This window comes from Tachypleus tridentatus, chromosome 3 (genome assembly GCF_004210375.1).
Source record: "Tachypleus tridentatus isolate NWPU-2018 chromosome 3, ASM421037v1, whole genome shotgun sequence".
In the NCBI taxonomy this organism is placed as follows: Eukaryota; Metazoa; Arthropoda; class Merostomata; order Xiphosura; family Limulidae; genus Tachypleus; species Tachypleus tridentatus.
This window is the reverse complement of record NC_134827.1, coordinates 106,578,529-106,594,738: the sequence shown is the minus strand read 5'-3', so window position 1 is coordinate 106,594,738 and position 16,210 is coordinate 106,578,529. Positions and strand designations below refer to the sequence as shown.

General features: G+C 32.3%; 1 protein-coding gene and 1 long non-coding RNA gene across 6 annotated transcripts in view; one reads left to right on the top strand and one right to left on the bottom strand.

Annotated features, from left to right (window-relative positions):
* The window catches only part of LOC143247685 (uncharacterized), a 274,645-nt gene that overhangs the window by 201,257 nt on the left and 57,178 nt on the right, over window positions 1–16,210 (bottom strand). The gene's annotated exons all lie outside the window — the stretch shown is intronic.
* The window catches only part of LOC143247684 (uncharacterized), a 179,849-nt gene that overhangs the window by 115,907 nt on the left and 47,732 nt on the right, over window positions 1–16,210 (top strand). The gene's annotated exons all lie outside the window — the stretch shown is intronic.

Genomic DNA, 16,210 nt, shown 5'->3' with positions numbered 1-16,210 from the left:
TAATCAAAGAATTTTGTAAAACCTTATTACTAGATTACTATTACTATCACTAGATTATCATTACTATTAGAATATTACTATTACCATTACTAGATTACTATTACTATCACTAGATTACTATTACCATTACTAGATTACGATTACTATATTACTATTGCTATCAATAGATTACTATTACCATTACTAGATTACCATAACCAGATTACCATTACTAGATTACTATTACAATTACTTTTACTAGATCACCATTACTATCACTAGATTACTATTACCATAACCAGATTACCATTACTAGATTACTATTACAATTACTATTACTAGATCACCATTACTATTACCATAACCAGATTACCATTACTAGATTACTATTACAATTACTTTTACTAGATCACCATTACTATCACTAGATTACTATTACCATTACCAGATTACCATTACTAGATTACTATTACAATTACTTTTACTAGATCACCATTACTATCACTAGATTACTATTACCATAACCAGATTACCATTACTAGATTACTATACTAGATCACCATTACTAGATTACCATTACTAGATTACTATTACAATTACTAGATCACCATTACTATTACTAGATTACTATTACCATTACCAGATTACCATTACTAGATTACTATTACTTCACCATTACTACCATAACCAGATTACCATTACTAGATTACTATTACAATTACTATTACTAGATCACCATTACTATCACTAGATTACTATTACCATTACTAGATTACTATTACCATTACTAGATTACCATTACTAGATTACTATTACAATTACTATTACTAGATCACCATTACTATCACTAGATTACTATTACCATAACCAGATTACCATTACTAGATTACTATTTGTAGATCTCTTTCGAAAGCCGGACCTTTCTTCCTTAAGGGCAAACAACACTATGTAACACAAATTTTGTTCCTGGATTGTACGTGTTATTTCTTAACTGCTTATGTTGTAAAAGTACAAAAAATGACCATTATTTGCTTCAAATTTTGCTTTTGTGACATGGATAATAAAATTTAGAAATTAACCTATTTTATATGTAAAAACAGGCAAATTTGCACATTTTCATTTACATAAGGTCTGAATAAAACAACATATGAATCAAGATTTACATGTACTTATACTAAAGTTACACAAAAATGTTTATAAGTGAGTAGTTTTTCGAGATTTGCGGCTGTAATGTAAATTATCATGTTTTCGTTATACGCTCCATAGTAGCAGTGTTCAAAGTCTAATATATCTTAGTAGAAGCGGTCGTCTTGCTCCTCTGAGTATGCTCCCATCTTCTTGAATTTATCAAGATGAGCATCAAGGATATGGACTTTCAGGGATATTCTGCAGCCCATTTTGCCGTAGTTCCTCACCGAAGCCTCAACCAGTTCCACATAGTTTTAGGCCTTGTGATTGCCCAAGAAGCCCTGAACCACTGCGATAAAACTGCCCCAAGTTTTTTTTCCTTCCTACTGATCTTCTTTATTTGTGGTCCAACGAAGACACCAGCTTTGACCTTTGCCTCAGACATCTTAGAGAAGAAGTTTTGAATGTACTTGAAGGCTGTGACAAATTGTTTCATAAGACCCAGTTTTATGTGCAATGGTGGGAACAACACCTTCTGGAGGTCCACTAGTGGCTCACACGTGACCTTGTGCCTCCCCACAGAGAACTCGGTCTGTTGTGGCCAGTGCTTTCTGTTGTAGTGCGCTGCGGTGTCCCTGCTGTCCCAAAGGCAAAGATAACAAGGAAACTTGGTAAAACCTACTTGAAGACCCATCAGGAATGCCACCATTTTGAAGTTTCCAATAATCTCCCAACCATACTCATCGTCCTTCAAGGCAGATGCTGTCACAGAGTACTTTTTGCTCTTGTCTTGATAAATTGGCCACATACGTAGCAGAATGCTTGTAGCTTTTTGGTGCTATCTCTGATAAAATCAGATAGGTTTCTGTGCGTTCACTTAGGCAGCTAGAACTAAACTGATGTGGTGAGTGGTGAGCCCCTGTATATATATTACTATGGAGAGTTATAAAACATTCTTGTAAGTTCTATAACATTCTAGAAAGTTCTTGTAAATTCAAGACCATTCTGTATCAGCTACTTAGCACTGAATCTACATGGAATGTTCTGGAAAATGGGTAAATTTGAAAAAAATCATTTCCCAGGTCACAAAAGCAAAGTTTGAAGAGAAAAATAGGTCTTTTCCATTCACTTTAGACATAAACAATTGGGAAATAACACTTTCTGTCCAGGAACAAGAAAAAGTAAACATTTTGTTACATAGTGTAATGAATTTTATGAAATGCTGTAACCTGATCGGTTTCGAATGGTAGGCCTTCCTCACTCGGGTTCAGACTGGGAATCACAAACCCTATTACCTTATTGGTTTCGAAACCTGGACAATTCATCATGAGGGTGAAACTGGGAATCCACTCAATTAAATATAACCTTCAAACAAAACGACATCCAGTTTATAATGGTACTGTCTGTTGTATGTTATCTATATAAATATAATGGTTCAGTCTGTTATATGTTCTCTATATAAATATAATGGTTCTATCTGTTATATGTTCTCTATATAAATATAATGGAACAGTCTGTTGTATGTTATCTATATAAATATAATGGTACTGTCTGTTGTATGTTATCTATATAAATATAATGGTACTGTCTGTTGTATGTTATCTATATAAATATAATGGTACTGTCTGTTGTATGTTATCTATATAAATATAATGGTTCTATCTGTTATATGTTCTCTATATAAATATAATGGAACAGTCTGTTGTATGTTATCTATATAAATATAATGGTACTGTCTGTTGTATGTTATCTATATAAATATAATGGTACTGTCTGTTGTATGTTATCTATATAAATATAATAGTTTTGTCTGTTGTATGTTATCCATATAAATATAAATAGTTTTGTCTGTTGTATGTTATCTATATAAATATAATGGTACAGTCTGTTGTATATTACCTATACAAATGTAATAGTTTTGTCTGTTGTATGTTGTCTATATAAAAATAATGGTACTGTCTGTTATATGTTATCCATATAAATATGATAGTTTTGTCTGTTGTATGTTATCTATATAAATGTAATAGTACTGTCTGTTGTATGTTATTTATATCAATATAATAGTTTTGTCTGTTGTATGTTATCTATATAAATATAATGGTACAGTCTGTTGTATATTATCTATACAAATATATTGGTACAGTCTGTTGTATGTTGTCTATATAAATATAATGGTTCTGTCTGTTATCTATATCTCTATATAATGGTACAGTCTGTTGTATGTTATCTATATAAATATAATGGTACAGTCTGTTGTATGTTGTCTATATAAATATAATGGTTTTGTCTGTTGTATGTTATCCATATAAATGTAATAGTTTTGTCTGTTGTGTGTTGTCTATATAAATATAATGGTACTGTCTGTTCTATGTTATCCATATAAATATAATAGTTTTGTCTGTTGTATGTTATCTATATCAATATAATAGTTTTGTCTGTTGTATGTTATCTATATAAATGTAATAGTTTTGTCTGTTGTATGTTATCTATATCAATATAATAGTTTTGTCTGTTGTATGTTATCTATATAAATGTAATAGTACTGTCTGTTGTATGTTATCTATATAAATATAATAGTTTTGTCTGTTGTATGTTATCTATATAAATGTAATAGTACTGTCTGTTGTGTGTTGTCTATATAAATGTAATGGTACTGTCTGTTCTATGTTATCTATATAAATATAATGGTTCTGTCTGTTATATGTTATCTATATAAATATAATGGTACTGTCTGTTGTATGTTATCTACATAAATATAATAGTTTTGTCTGTTGTATGTTATCTATATAAATATAATGGTGCAGTCTGTTGTATGTTGTCTATATAAATATAATGGTACTGTCTGTTCTATGTTATCTATATAAATATAATGGTTCTGTCTGTTATATGTTATCTATATAAATATAATGGTACTGTCTGTTGTATGTTATCTATATAAATATAATGGAACTGTCTGTTGTATGTTATCTATATAAATATAATGGTACTGTCTGTTGTATGTTATCTATATAAATATAATGGTTTTGTCTGTTGTATGTTATCTATATAAATATAATGGTACAGTCTGTTGTATGTTATCTATAGAAATATAATAGTTTTGTCTGTTGTATGTTATCTATATAAATATAATGGTACAGTCTGTTGTAGGTAATCTATATAAATATAATGATATTGTCTGTTGTATGTTATGTATATAAATATAATAGTACTGTCTGTTGTATGTTATCTATATAAATATAAGAGTACTGTCTGTTATGTGTCCATGTAACTACTTTGAAGGATACAAATTGATCTTTACTCACTTGGTTTGGAGGTTCAGTAGGTCCATGGGGAGCTACATACAAACTTATGGTTTACCTTTTGAGTTTTGACATTTGTATGGATGTTTGTTACTTACTACTTTGCTCCTTTTTAATGGCTTTTCGCCAAAATTTAGCATCAAGGTGTGTTTGGCCTATACGGAGATGCACGCAAATTCGTGGTTTCATATTTTGTATTTTACAGTTCTTATGGGTGTTGTTTTTTTTCACAATTACATACAGGGTGTTCGGAACATCACTGTGTACTTATATATTTACTAACAGACAAAACTGCACACCCAGTATGTCCGAACACCCTGTATGTCCTGAGATAACCTATCATTGATCATGAATTTACATAACCTCCGTTCATGGGGCGAGTACCCCAACTTGATTTGAAATTTACAAAAAAACACAAGTTTTTACAATATTATTTCGCTGTGGATCAGAGTTTTTTAATGAAGTAAAAAGTTTATCCAAGTAATTCGTGTTATTTCCTTTTGTTTCTGTTTACTTGTTAAATATCTGCATAAACCAATATCAACGTTTGTAAAAATTATGTGCCGTCATGGAACAAGTAAATAAAAACCTGTTCGAAGTCACGAGACGTTTTTAATAAACCGCCTACGTCAACAAGCTGGTCAGTTGTTCAAAGGAATATAAATACAAAGATAATTAATGTGTTAGTCGAAAAGCATTTTCATCAAATATAAGGTTGTACTTTAAATAATGTTATTTCTAATTGTTTGTAAAGGTTTGAAATTCAACAAACTTCAAGGAAATCAGCAATATACTTTAACAATGAAACTCCATTGTGCACACTATTGTTTAACAGTGTAACTCCATTGTGTACACCATTGTTTAACAGTGAAACTCCATTGTGTACACTATTGTTTAACAGTGAAACTTTATTGTGTACATTATTATTAAATAATGAAACTCCATTGTGTACACTATTGTTTAACAGTGAAACTCCATTGTGTACACCATTGTTTAACAGTGAAACTTTATTGTGTACATTATTGTTTAACAATCAAACTCCATTGTGTACACTATTGTTTAACAATGAAACTCCATTGTGTACACTGTTGTTTAACAATGAAACTCCATTGTGTACACTGTTGTTTAACAGTTAAACTCCATTGTGTACACTATTGTTTAACAGTGAAACTCCATTGTGTACACTGTTGTTTAACAATGAAACTTTATTGTGTACATTATTGTTTAACAGTGAAACTCCATTGTGTACACTATTGTTTAACAGTGAAACTCCATTGTGTACACTGTTGTTTAACAATGAAACTATATTGTGTACATTATTGTTTAACAATGAAACTCCATTGTGTACACTATTGTTTAGCAGTGAAACTCCATTGTGTACACTATTGTTTAACAATGAAACTTTATTGTGTACACTATTGTTTAACAGTTAAACTCCATTGTGTACACTATAGTTTAACAGTGAAACTCCATTGTGTACACTGTTGTTTAACAATGAAACTCCATTGTGTACACTGTTGTTTAACAATGAAACTTTATTGTGTACATTATTGTTTAACAATGAAACTCCATTGTGTACACTGTTGTTTAACAGTGAAACTGCATTGTGTACACTGTTGTTTAACAATGAAACTCCATTGTGTACACTATTGTTTAACAGTGAAACTCCATTGTGTACACCATTGTTTAACAGTGAAACTTTATTGTGTACATTATTGTTTAACAATCAAACTCCATTGTGTACACTATTGTTTAACAATGAAACTCCATTGTGTACACTGTTGTTTAACAATGAAACTCCATTGTGTACACTGTTGTTTAACAGTTAAACTCCATTGTGTACACTATTGTTTAACAGTGAAACTGCATTGTGTACACTGTTGTTTAACAATGAAACTCCATTGTGTACACTATTGTTTAACAATGAAACTTTATTGTGTACATTATTGTTTAACAGTGAAACTCCATTGTGTACACTATTGTTTAACAGTGAAATTGCGCTTTGTAAATTGTTTCTAAACAATGTAATTTCATTGTCAACACTGTATTACTTAAAAGTGAAACCGTTTTATAATTAATTGTTCAGACTGTGTAATTTTGAGATCAAAGTTGTTTTTCTACAGCGTGATAGGGGGCCCTAATTTAAAATAAGATACGGTATTGAACTGCGTTAGATATATTTACAACGCTAAAATCAGGGGGTTCGATTCCCCGCGGTGGACTGAGTAGATAGCCCAATGTGGCTTTGGTATAAGAAAACACACATACACTCGTTTTATTCTGAAGCATCGTCAGTTTTATATGTAACTTTTTGTTCATATGTTCTTTCGTTGTGCTATTATGCTGTTAATGTTCATTCGCAGTGCTTTTTTATGTTGTCAATATGCGTGTTGTATAATATTTCTAGAATTATGTTGTACGAAACTTTTATAATTAAGACACACCGTAGCTATACGTAACAAGTATTTGAAGGTGGGGGTTAAGTGACCTATCATCAACCGCTTTCGAAAAGTTTGCTTCTGGCATCTAATTAGTCAGACATTGTTACTCTGGAGTTAACGCCATCTGTTTCTCGACAGGTCCCGTATTTCACTCTCAAACAACACAGGAGACGTTTAATAATGGATCTCACATACACTTCACGTATTTGAAGAAGAAACGATTTTATAGTGTGAACGTAGTAGTGACTGAATTTATAACACGATAACTTAAGCTGATTAAACTAATACCACTTATTAGTTTAATAAATAGTTTAATGTGTCAGAAGAGAACTCGTATAATTACATGTACTAGATTTAAATCAATAAATAACACATATTATATAAACAAGAAGTCTGGGTGTTTCAGACATTTTATCACAAAGGTAAACAAATACGTAAACGTAGCTAAACAAGGAGCCCGGCATGGCCAGGTGGGTTAGGGCACACGACTCGTAATCTGAGGTTCGTGGGTTCGAATCCCCGTCGCACCAAACATGCTCGCCCTTTCAGCCTGGAGGCGTTATAATGTGACGAGGTCAATCCCACTATTCTTTGGTAAAAGTGTATCCCTATAATTAGCGGTGGTGACTAGCTGCCTTCTTCTAGCCTTACTCTGCTAAATTAGGGACGGCTAGCGAAGATAGCCCTTGAGTAGCTTTGCGCGAAATTCAAAAACAAACTCTGAATCAGTATTTTAAATGAAATTGAACTGTGGAAGAAAACAAAACGTTTGGCCTCGCCAACCACAGACAGACAGTAAATACAACCTTATATTAAATTACAGCATTTAGCAGCAGTAAAACACTGCTGTGTTTTATGACTTATGTGTTACTTAATATTTTTATACTTGGGAAATACGTTTGGGGAAAGATTGATGAACAATGAAAAAGGCTACGTTACAAAGTAGATATGAACAATAACCTGATTTATCGGTGTTTCTGGTTTAAGAAAGTGTTCCTCAAAGTGTTACCACTTTTTGGTATCGAAAACTAAACTTTGTTAATAACTCTCTGTGCTGTTTCTGCACAGAATGTTACAAGGTTGAGACGCCACCAAACGGCAGAGCAGCTGGGTTTAATTAACCTTATTTTGGTTTTAGTTTTGTGCTATGCTTTAGATCAGCGGTTCTTAACCTTTTTCAGTGTTTGCACCCCTTTCAAATCAGTAATCATTTCTCGCACCCCCTTGAGAAATATAAAGCATACTCTTATGTAAAAATATAGATTTGCTTTAATTATGCACCCCTTGGGAATCATCTTCGCAACCCCTAGGGGTGCGGGCACCCCTGGTTAAAAACCCCTGCTTTAGATAATGTGACTGTGTGTCGTTATTATATCTCAAACTAGAGGTTTACTCTATCCTGCCCGAGTGGTATAGCACCTTGGTTTAATTATTTACATATGATAGTGTTGCTTCTTTATTCTGTTGTATGAAAATAGTTCGTTGTTGTTTTGTTGTTTTATCACTTCGTGCAAGGCTACTCGAAGGCTATCTGCGCCACCTATCCGTAATTTTAAAATGATAGAAGAAAGGTAGCTAATCAATACTACCAGCTGATAAGTTTTGAGCTACTCTTTTATAAACGATTTACGGTTAACAGGACATGTATGTTCGGTGACAGGATTCGAACCCGTATATAACGAGTTGAATGCTAACCACCAGACCTGTTTTTTTGGCCAGTTTCATTTTTATTTTTATTCTATTTACATATCTGTTTCTAATTTATAAGTAGTGGTATTAAATTACACTATGTAACAAAATTTTTAATTATTCTTGTTCCTGGACAGGAAGTGTTATTTCCCAATTGCTTATGCCTAAAGTAAATGGAAAAGACCTATTTTTCTCTTCAAACTTTGCTTTTGTGACCTGGGAGCGTATAACGAAAACATGATGGGAGACTATATTTGGGGTCTGATACGTGAAAGTGATTTACATTACAGTCACAAATCTCGAAAAACTACTCACTTCTAAATATTTTTGTATAATTTTAATATAAATACATGTAAATCTTGATTCATATGTTGTTTTATTCAGACCTTATGTAAATGAAAATGTGCAAATTTGCCTGTTTTTACATATAAAATAGGTTAATTTCTTAATGTTATTATCCAGGTCACAAAAGTAAAGTTTGAAGGGAATAATGGTCATTTTTTGTACTTTTACAACATAAGCAATTAAGAAATAACACTTACTATCCAGGAACACAACTTGTGTTACATAGTGTAATGTGTCACTGTTAGAACTATTCTAACCTATTATTATTGTTAACTAATGTGTCACTGTTATACCAGGGACTACTCTAATCTATTATTATTGTTAAATAATGTGTCACTGTTATACCAGGGACTACTCTAATCTATTATTATTATTATTAAATAACGTGTCACTGTTATACCAGGGACTACTCTAATCTATTATTATTGTTAAATAATGTGTCACTGTTATACCAGGGACTACTCTAATCTATTATTATTGTTAAATAATGTGTCACTGTTATACCAGGGACTACTCTAATCTATTATTATTGTTAAATAATGTGTCACTGTTACACCAGGAACTACTTTAATCTATTATTATTATTATTAAATAACGTGTCACTGTTATACCATTCTAATCTATTATTATTGTTAAATAATGTGTCACTATTATACCAGGAACTATTCTAATCTATTATTATTGTTAAATAATGTGTCACTATTATACCATGAACTATTCTAATTTATTATTATTATTATTAAATAATGTGTCACTATTATACCAGGAACTATTCTAATCTATTATTATTATTATTAAATAATGTGTCACTATTATACCATGAACTATTCTAATATATTATTATTATTAAATAATGTGTCACTATTATACCAGGAACTATTCTAATCTATTATTATTGTTAAATAATGTGTCACTGTTATACCAGGGACTACTCTAATCTATTATTATTGTTAAATAATGTGTCACTGTTATACCAGGGACTACTCTAATCTATTATTATTGTTAAATAATGTGTCACTGTTATACCAGGGACTACTCTAATCTATTATTATTGTTAAATAATGTGTCACTGTTATACCAGGGACTACTCTAATCTATTATTATTGTTAAATAATGTGTCACTGTTATACCAGGGACTACTCTAATCTATTATTATTGTTAAATAATGTGTCACTGTTATTTCAGGGACTACTCTAATATATTATTATTATTAAATAATGTGTCACTGTTATACCAGGGACTACTCTATTCTATTATTATTGTTAAATAATGTGTCACTGTTATTTCAGGGACTACTCTAATCTATTATTATTATTATTAGCTAATGTGTCACTGTTATACCAGGGACTACTCTAATCTATTATTATTGTTAAATAATGTGTCACTGTTATACCAGGGACTACTCTAATCTATTATTATTGTTAAATAATGTGTCACTGTTATACCAGGGACTGCTCTAATCTATTATTATTATTAGATAATGTGTCACTGTTATACCAGGGACTACTCTAATCTATTATTATTGTTAAATAATGTGTCACTGTTATACCAGGGACTACTCTAATCTATTATTATTGTTAAATAATGTGTCACTGTTATACCAGGGACTACTCTAATCTATTATTATTGTTAAATAATGTGTACTGTTATTGCTCTAATCTATTATTAAATAATGTGTCACTGTTATACCAGGGACTACTCTAATCTATTATTATTGTTAAATAATGTGTCACTATTATATACTCTAATCAGTTAAATATTATGTTAAATAATGTGTCACTGTTATACTTCTAATCTATTATTACTGTTATACCAGGGACTACTCTAATCTATTATTATTGTTAAATAATGTGTCACTGTTATACCAGGGACTGCTCTAATCTATTATTATTGTTAAATAATGTGTCACTGTTATACCAGGGACTGCTCTAATCTATTATTATTATTAGTTAATGTGTCACTGTTATACCAGGGACTGCTCTAATCTATTATTATTGTTAAATAATGTGTCACTGTTATACCAGGGACTACTCTAATCTATTATTATTGTTAAATAATGTGTCACTGTTATACCAGGGACTAGAGATTTACTCTATCAATGTAAAACTCTCTACATGATGGAACTTGTTATTACAGTATACATTATTAGAGTTCACATTATTATAATGTACATTGTTAGTATGCATTATTACAATTTACATTATTACAGCATACATTATTACAATTTCATTATTACAGTGTACATTATCACAGTGTACATTATTACAGTGTACATTATCACAGTGTACATTATTACAGTGTACATTATCACAATGTACATTATTACAGTGTACATTATCACAATGTACATTATTACAGTGTACATTATTACAGTATACATTATCACAGTGTACATTATTACAGTATACATTATCACAGTGTACATTATTACAGTATACATTATCACAGTGTACATTATTACAGTATACATTATCACAGTGTACATTATTACAGTATACATTATCACAGTGTACATTATTACAGTATACATTATCACAGTGTACATTATTACAGTATACATTATCACAGTTTACATTATTACAGTATACATTATCACAGTGTACATTATTACAGTGTACATTATTACAGTATACATTATCACAGTATACATTATCACAGTATACATTATCACAGTGTACATTATTACAGTGTACATTATTACAGTATACATTATCACAGTATACATTATCACAGTGTACATTATCACAGTATACATTATCACAGTGTACATTATTACAGTATACATTATCACAGTGTACATTATTACAGTATACATTATCACAGTGTACATTATTACAGTATACATTATCACAGTGTACATTATTACAGTGTACATTATTACAGTATACATTATCACAGTATACATTATCACAGTATACATTATCACAGTGTACATTATGACAGTGTACATTATTACAGTATACATTATCACAGTATACATTATCACAGTGTACATTATCACAGTGTACATTATTACAGTGTACATTATTACAGTATACATTATCACAGTGTACATTATCACAGTGTACATTATTACAGTATACATTATCACAGTGTACATTATCACAGTATACATTATCACAGTGTACATTATCACAGTGTACATTATCACAGTGTACATTATTACAGTATACATTATCACAGTGTACATTATCACAGTATACATTATCACAGTGTACTACTTTTCTTATTCTTCATAACTTATTCATGGAATTGTCTAACTGTTCATGGAATGTGTCTAACTGTTCATGGAATGTGTCTAACTGTTCATGGAATGTGTCTAATTGTTCATGGAATGTGTCTAATTGTTCATGGAATGTGTCTAATTGTTCAGGAATGTGTCTAACTGTTCATGGAATGTGTTTAATTGTTCAGGAATGTGTCTAATTGTTCAGGAATGTGTCTAATTGTTCAGGAATGTGTTTAATTGTTCATGGAATGTGTCTAATTGTTCAGGAATGTGTCTAATTGTTCAGGAATGTGTCTAATTGTTCATGGAATGTGTCTAATTTGTTCAGGAATGTGTCTAATTGTTCATGGAATGTGTCTAATTGTTCATGGAATGTGTCTAACTGTTCATGGAATGTGTCTAATTGTTCATGGAATGTGTCTAATTGTTCAGGAATGTGTCTAATTGTTCAAAGAATGTGTCTAACTGTTCAGGGAATGTGTCTAATTGTTCATGGAATGTGTCTAACTGTTCGGGAATGTGTCTAACTGTTCATGGAATTGTCTAATTGTTCAGGAATGTGTCTAACTGTTCATGGAATGTGTCTAATTGTTCAGGAATGTGTCTAATTGTTCACGGAATGTGTCTAATTGTTCACGGAATGTGTCTAATTGTTTAGGAATGTGTCTAACTATTCATGGAATTGTCTAATTGTTCAGGAATGTGTCTAACTGTTCATGGAATGTGTTTAATTGTTCATGGAATGTGTCTAATTGTTCAGGAATGTGTCTAATTGTTCAGGAATGTGTCTAATTGTTCATGGAATGTGTCTAATTTGTTCAGGAATGTGTCTAATTGTTCATGGAATGTGTCTTGTTCAGGAATGTGTCTAACTGTTCATGGAATGTGTCTAACTGTTCAGGGAATGAGTCTAACTGTTCAAGAAATGTGTCTAACTGTTCAGGGAATGTGTCTAACTGTTCATGGAATGTGTCTAATTGTTCATGGAATGTGTTTAATTGTTCAGAAATGTGTCTAATTGTTCATGGAATGTGTCTACTTGTTCAGGAATGTGTCTAACTGTTCAACAAATGTGTCTAACTGTTCATGGAATGTGTCTAACTGTTCAGGGAATGAGTCTAACTGTTCAGGGAATGTGTCTAATTGTTCTAATTGTTCAGGAAATGTGTCTAATTGTTCAGGGAATGTGTCTAACTGTTCGTGGAATGTGTCTAATTGTTTATGGAATGTGTCTAATTGTTCATGGAATGTGTCTAATTGTTTAGGAATGTGTCTAACTGTTCATGGAATGTGTTTAATTGTTCAGGAAATGTGTCTAATTGTTCATGGAATGTGTCTAATTGTTCAGGGAATGTGTCTAACTGTTCAATGAATGAGTCTAATTGTTCAGGAAATGTGTCTAACTGTTCATGAAATGTGTCTAACTGTTCATGGAATGTGTCTAATTATTGCAAAATCGATAACTTGCTTTTTAATTTGCCACCCCTCATTATGCGGTTCTTGGTTATCGAACGTTCAGTTTAAAGTTAAATTCTACAATGCATTGTTTGATAAGGAAACTAGATATTAAACCAATTTAGTCTCAAATCAATTGACTTATATGACTTGGAAACTTTGACGCGAAAATGTCAAAGTTTCTATTTTGTTCACGTTTTGCATAACGCTTTTTCTATAATCTCTTTTCGCGTAACTTCTGTGAGAAATATAAAAATCTGTAATGTCGTTACAGCTGTAAACATGTGGTGTGTTGTGGATATGAGGTATGTTAATTAAGATACGATGATATGTGTACATTGTTTTCTTTTCTCATATATTTAAAAATATATATTTGTACCTCCAGAAACATCACTTTTTATTTGTTCTTAAATGTCGCTAGCAGTTTGTAAACTTATCCAGGGTTATTTCTCTCTCTTTCATTTCTTATCAACACACCATGTCTTTCTCTTAGTGTTTGTAGTTTCGAATCCTGCAGTGTTTTTGTTTTTATTCATTTGTAAAGTGGGTGTGTAGTCGAGAGTAAAACGTCTGGGTTCCTGAGTTGTTTGCTGTTATTGGAATCTACGTTATACAATAGCATTATTGTGCTTAAAAAAAAAACAGGCTTATTTAAGTGCACGAGCAGCGTTTCAACTGCAATAAAATTCTAATTTATTGAATCCGTTTTCATACGAATATTTGGTGTATGCAGAATGGAGTACTTTACATAATAACGATTTCGAATATTCAAATCAAATTACGCGCCAACTACGGATGATACGAATGTATCAGAGCTACATGTTTTTTACATTGATGTCGCAATGGTAGTGTGATGATAGAATGCTTTCTGTGTGTGTGAAAGATATGCAACGCCTCTTCCAGAAGCCAAATAGTCAAAAGCTTATATTACAGAGATGTGTGTCAGCCGGGGTATGAGAATTTTCGAGACTTAAACAAAGCTTTGAACATCTTCGTAGAACCTTCATTTCAGTGTTGTTAAACCCCATCAAACCTTCATTCTCCCTGCGTATCGTGGCTGGCGCACGCGCTTGTTGCCTACCTTGAAGAGACTTCAACAGGACCACAAGTTCACGTGCTGTTTAGTGTACGGTACAGCGAGAAATGTGTTGGAGCGGCTTACAGTGCGTGGAGTTACCAAACGGATTCTGGTTCTCTCTTGGTCTGTTCTGTGGACTGTCAGTAACTCTCGGATCATGTTCGTGCTTTCCCTATATGCTCTGGCCGTCACCATGGGAGTCTGTGTTTACTGGTTCCTTTATAGTGGTTTAGGTCGCAAGTTTCGAATCCTTCACCAGGTAAATGCTCAGTTTAATATTGTCCTTACTGTGTTTTTTTTTTGCTCGTTGTTGTAAGTGTATCATACACCCTGCCCGTTGTTAACCGCAAAGCTGCACAACGAGCTATTGCCCATCACGGGTATCAAAACCCGGGTTTTAGTATTATAAGTTTTATAAGGTTGCCTCTGAGATACCAGGGGAATTTCTGAAGCACAGTTGAGCTCGATAAAGTCACTGTTTGTTAACTGTTTGTGAAGAGTTTCACAGGTAAGATAAAAATAGACGTAGGTTACAAATTTACAGTGTGTATAATTAAAAAATGAGCCTTATTTTAAAGAGATATGGGGCGCCATTGTGCCGAGCTGAGTAATGGAAGGTTCGAAGAATCGGGCTGTGATGTCTTCGCATGTTTAGCTTTGGGAATGTAATAAATCTGAAAGTCAGCCCACTGCTTGACTAACTATCGTCTTTGACTTGCCCATCTAGCCCATGGCTTCAGTAGGGTAGTACAGGTTTTAAATAGTGTGGTTATTTTGAGATTAACATAATTAAAGATTTGGCGTGAAGTTAATAATTGGGTCATGGATCCATTCATGTTAGTCAGCCAGTTGTTGTCTCTTTCATATCAAAAGATTAGAGACTTCTAGGCGGAAATGTTAGGCGGGCAGTCAGTGGCCCAGTTTTGTTAGAGATCGCTGAAGGTATCTGAGCGAAAAAGTTAGCCATCCAATCGTAATTTCTGTCACATCAAAGATAATTGAAAACTTCCAGGTGAAACGTTAGCCAATCATTGATTGAGCCAGTACTAGTAAAGATAATTAAATGCTGCCTGCCAATAGTCAATCTGTTATTGATTCAGTCATATTAAAGGTAAATATAACGACAGGTAATTTACGTTGTAAAACCTTACTTGATTTAAGGTAGTGGTACTATACCATGGTATCTTCTGCTGTCGTACTTGGCTTCATACGCTGGTATACGTAAAAAAAAAACACGAATAAAGAACCCTAACGAATATATTTCTTACAGAGAGACTGAATTATCATGAAAATATGGTACATGTCAAGTTTGGTTTGCTTTAGTTTGAATTTCGCACAAAGCTACACGAGAGCTATCTTCGCTAGCCGTTCCTAATTTAGCAGAGTAAGACTATAGGGAAGGCAGCTAGTCATCACCACCCACCGCCAACTCTTGGGCTACTCTTTTACCAACAAATAGTGGGATTAATCGTCACATTATAACGTACTCACGGCTGAAAGGGCGAACATGTTTGGTGCGACAGGGATTCGAACCCGCGACACTCAGATTACGAGTTGAGTGTCTTAA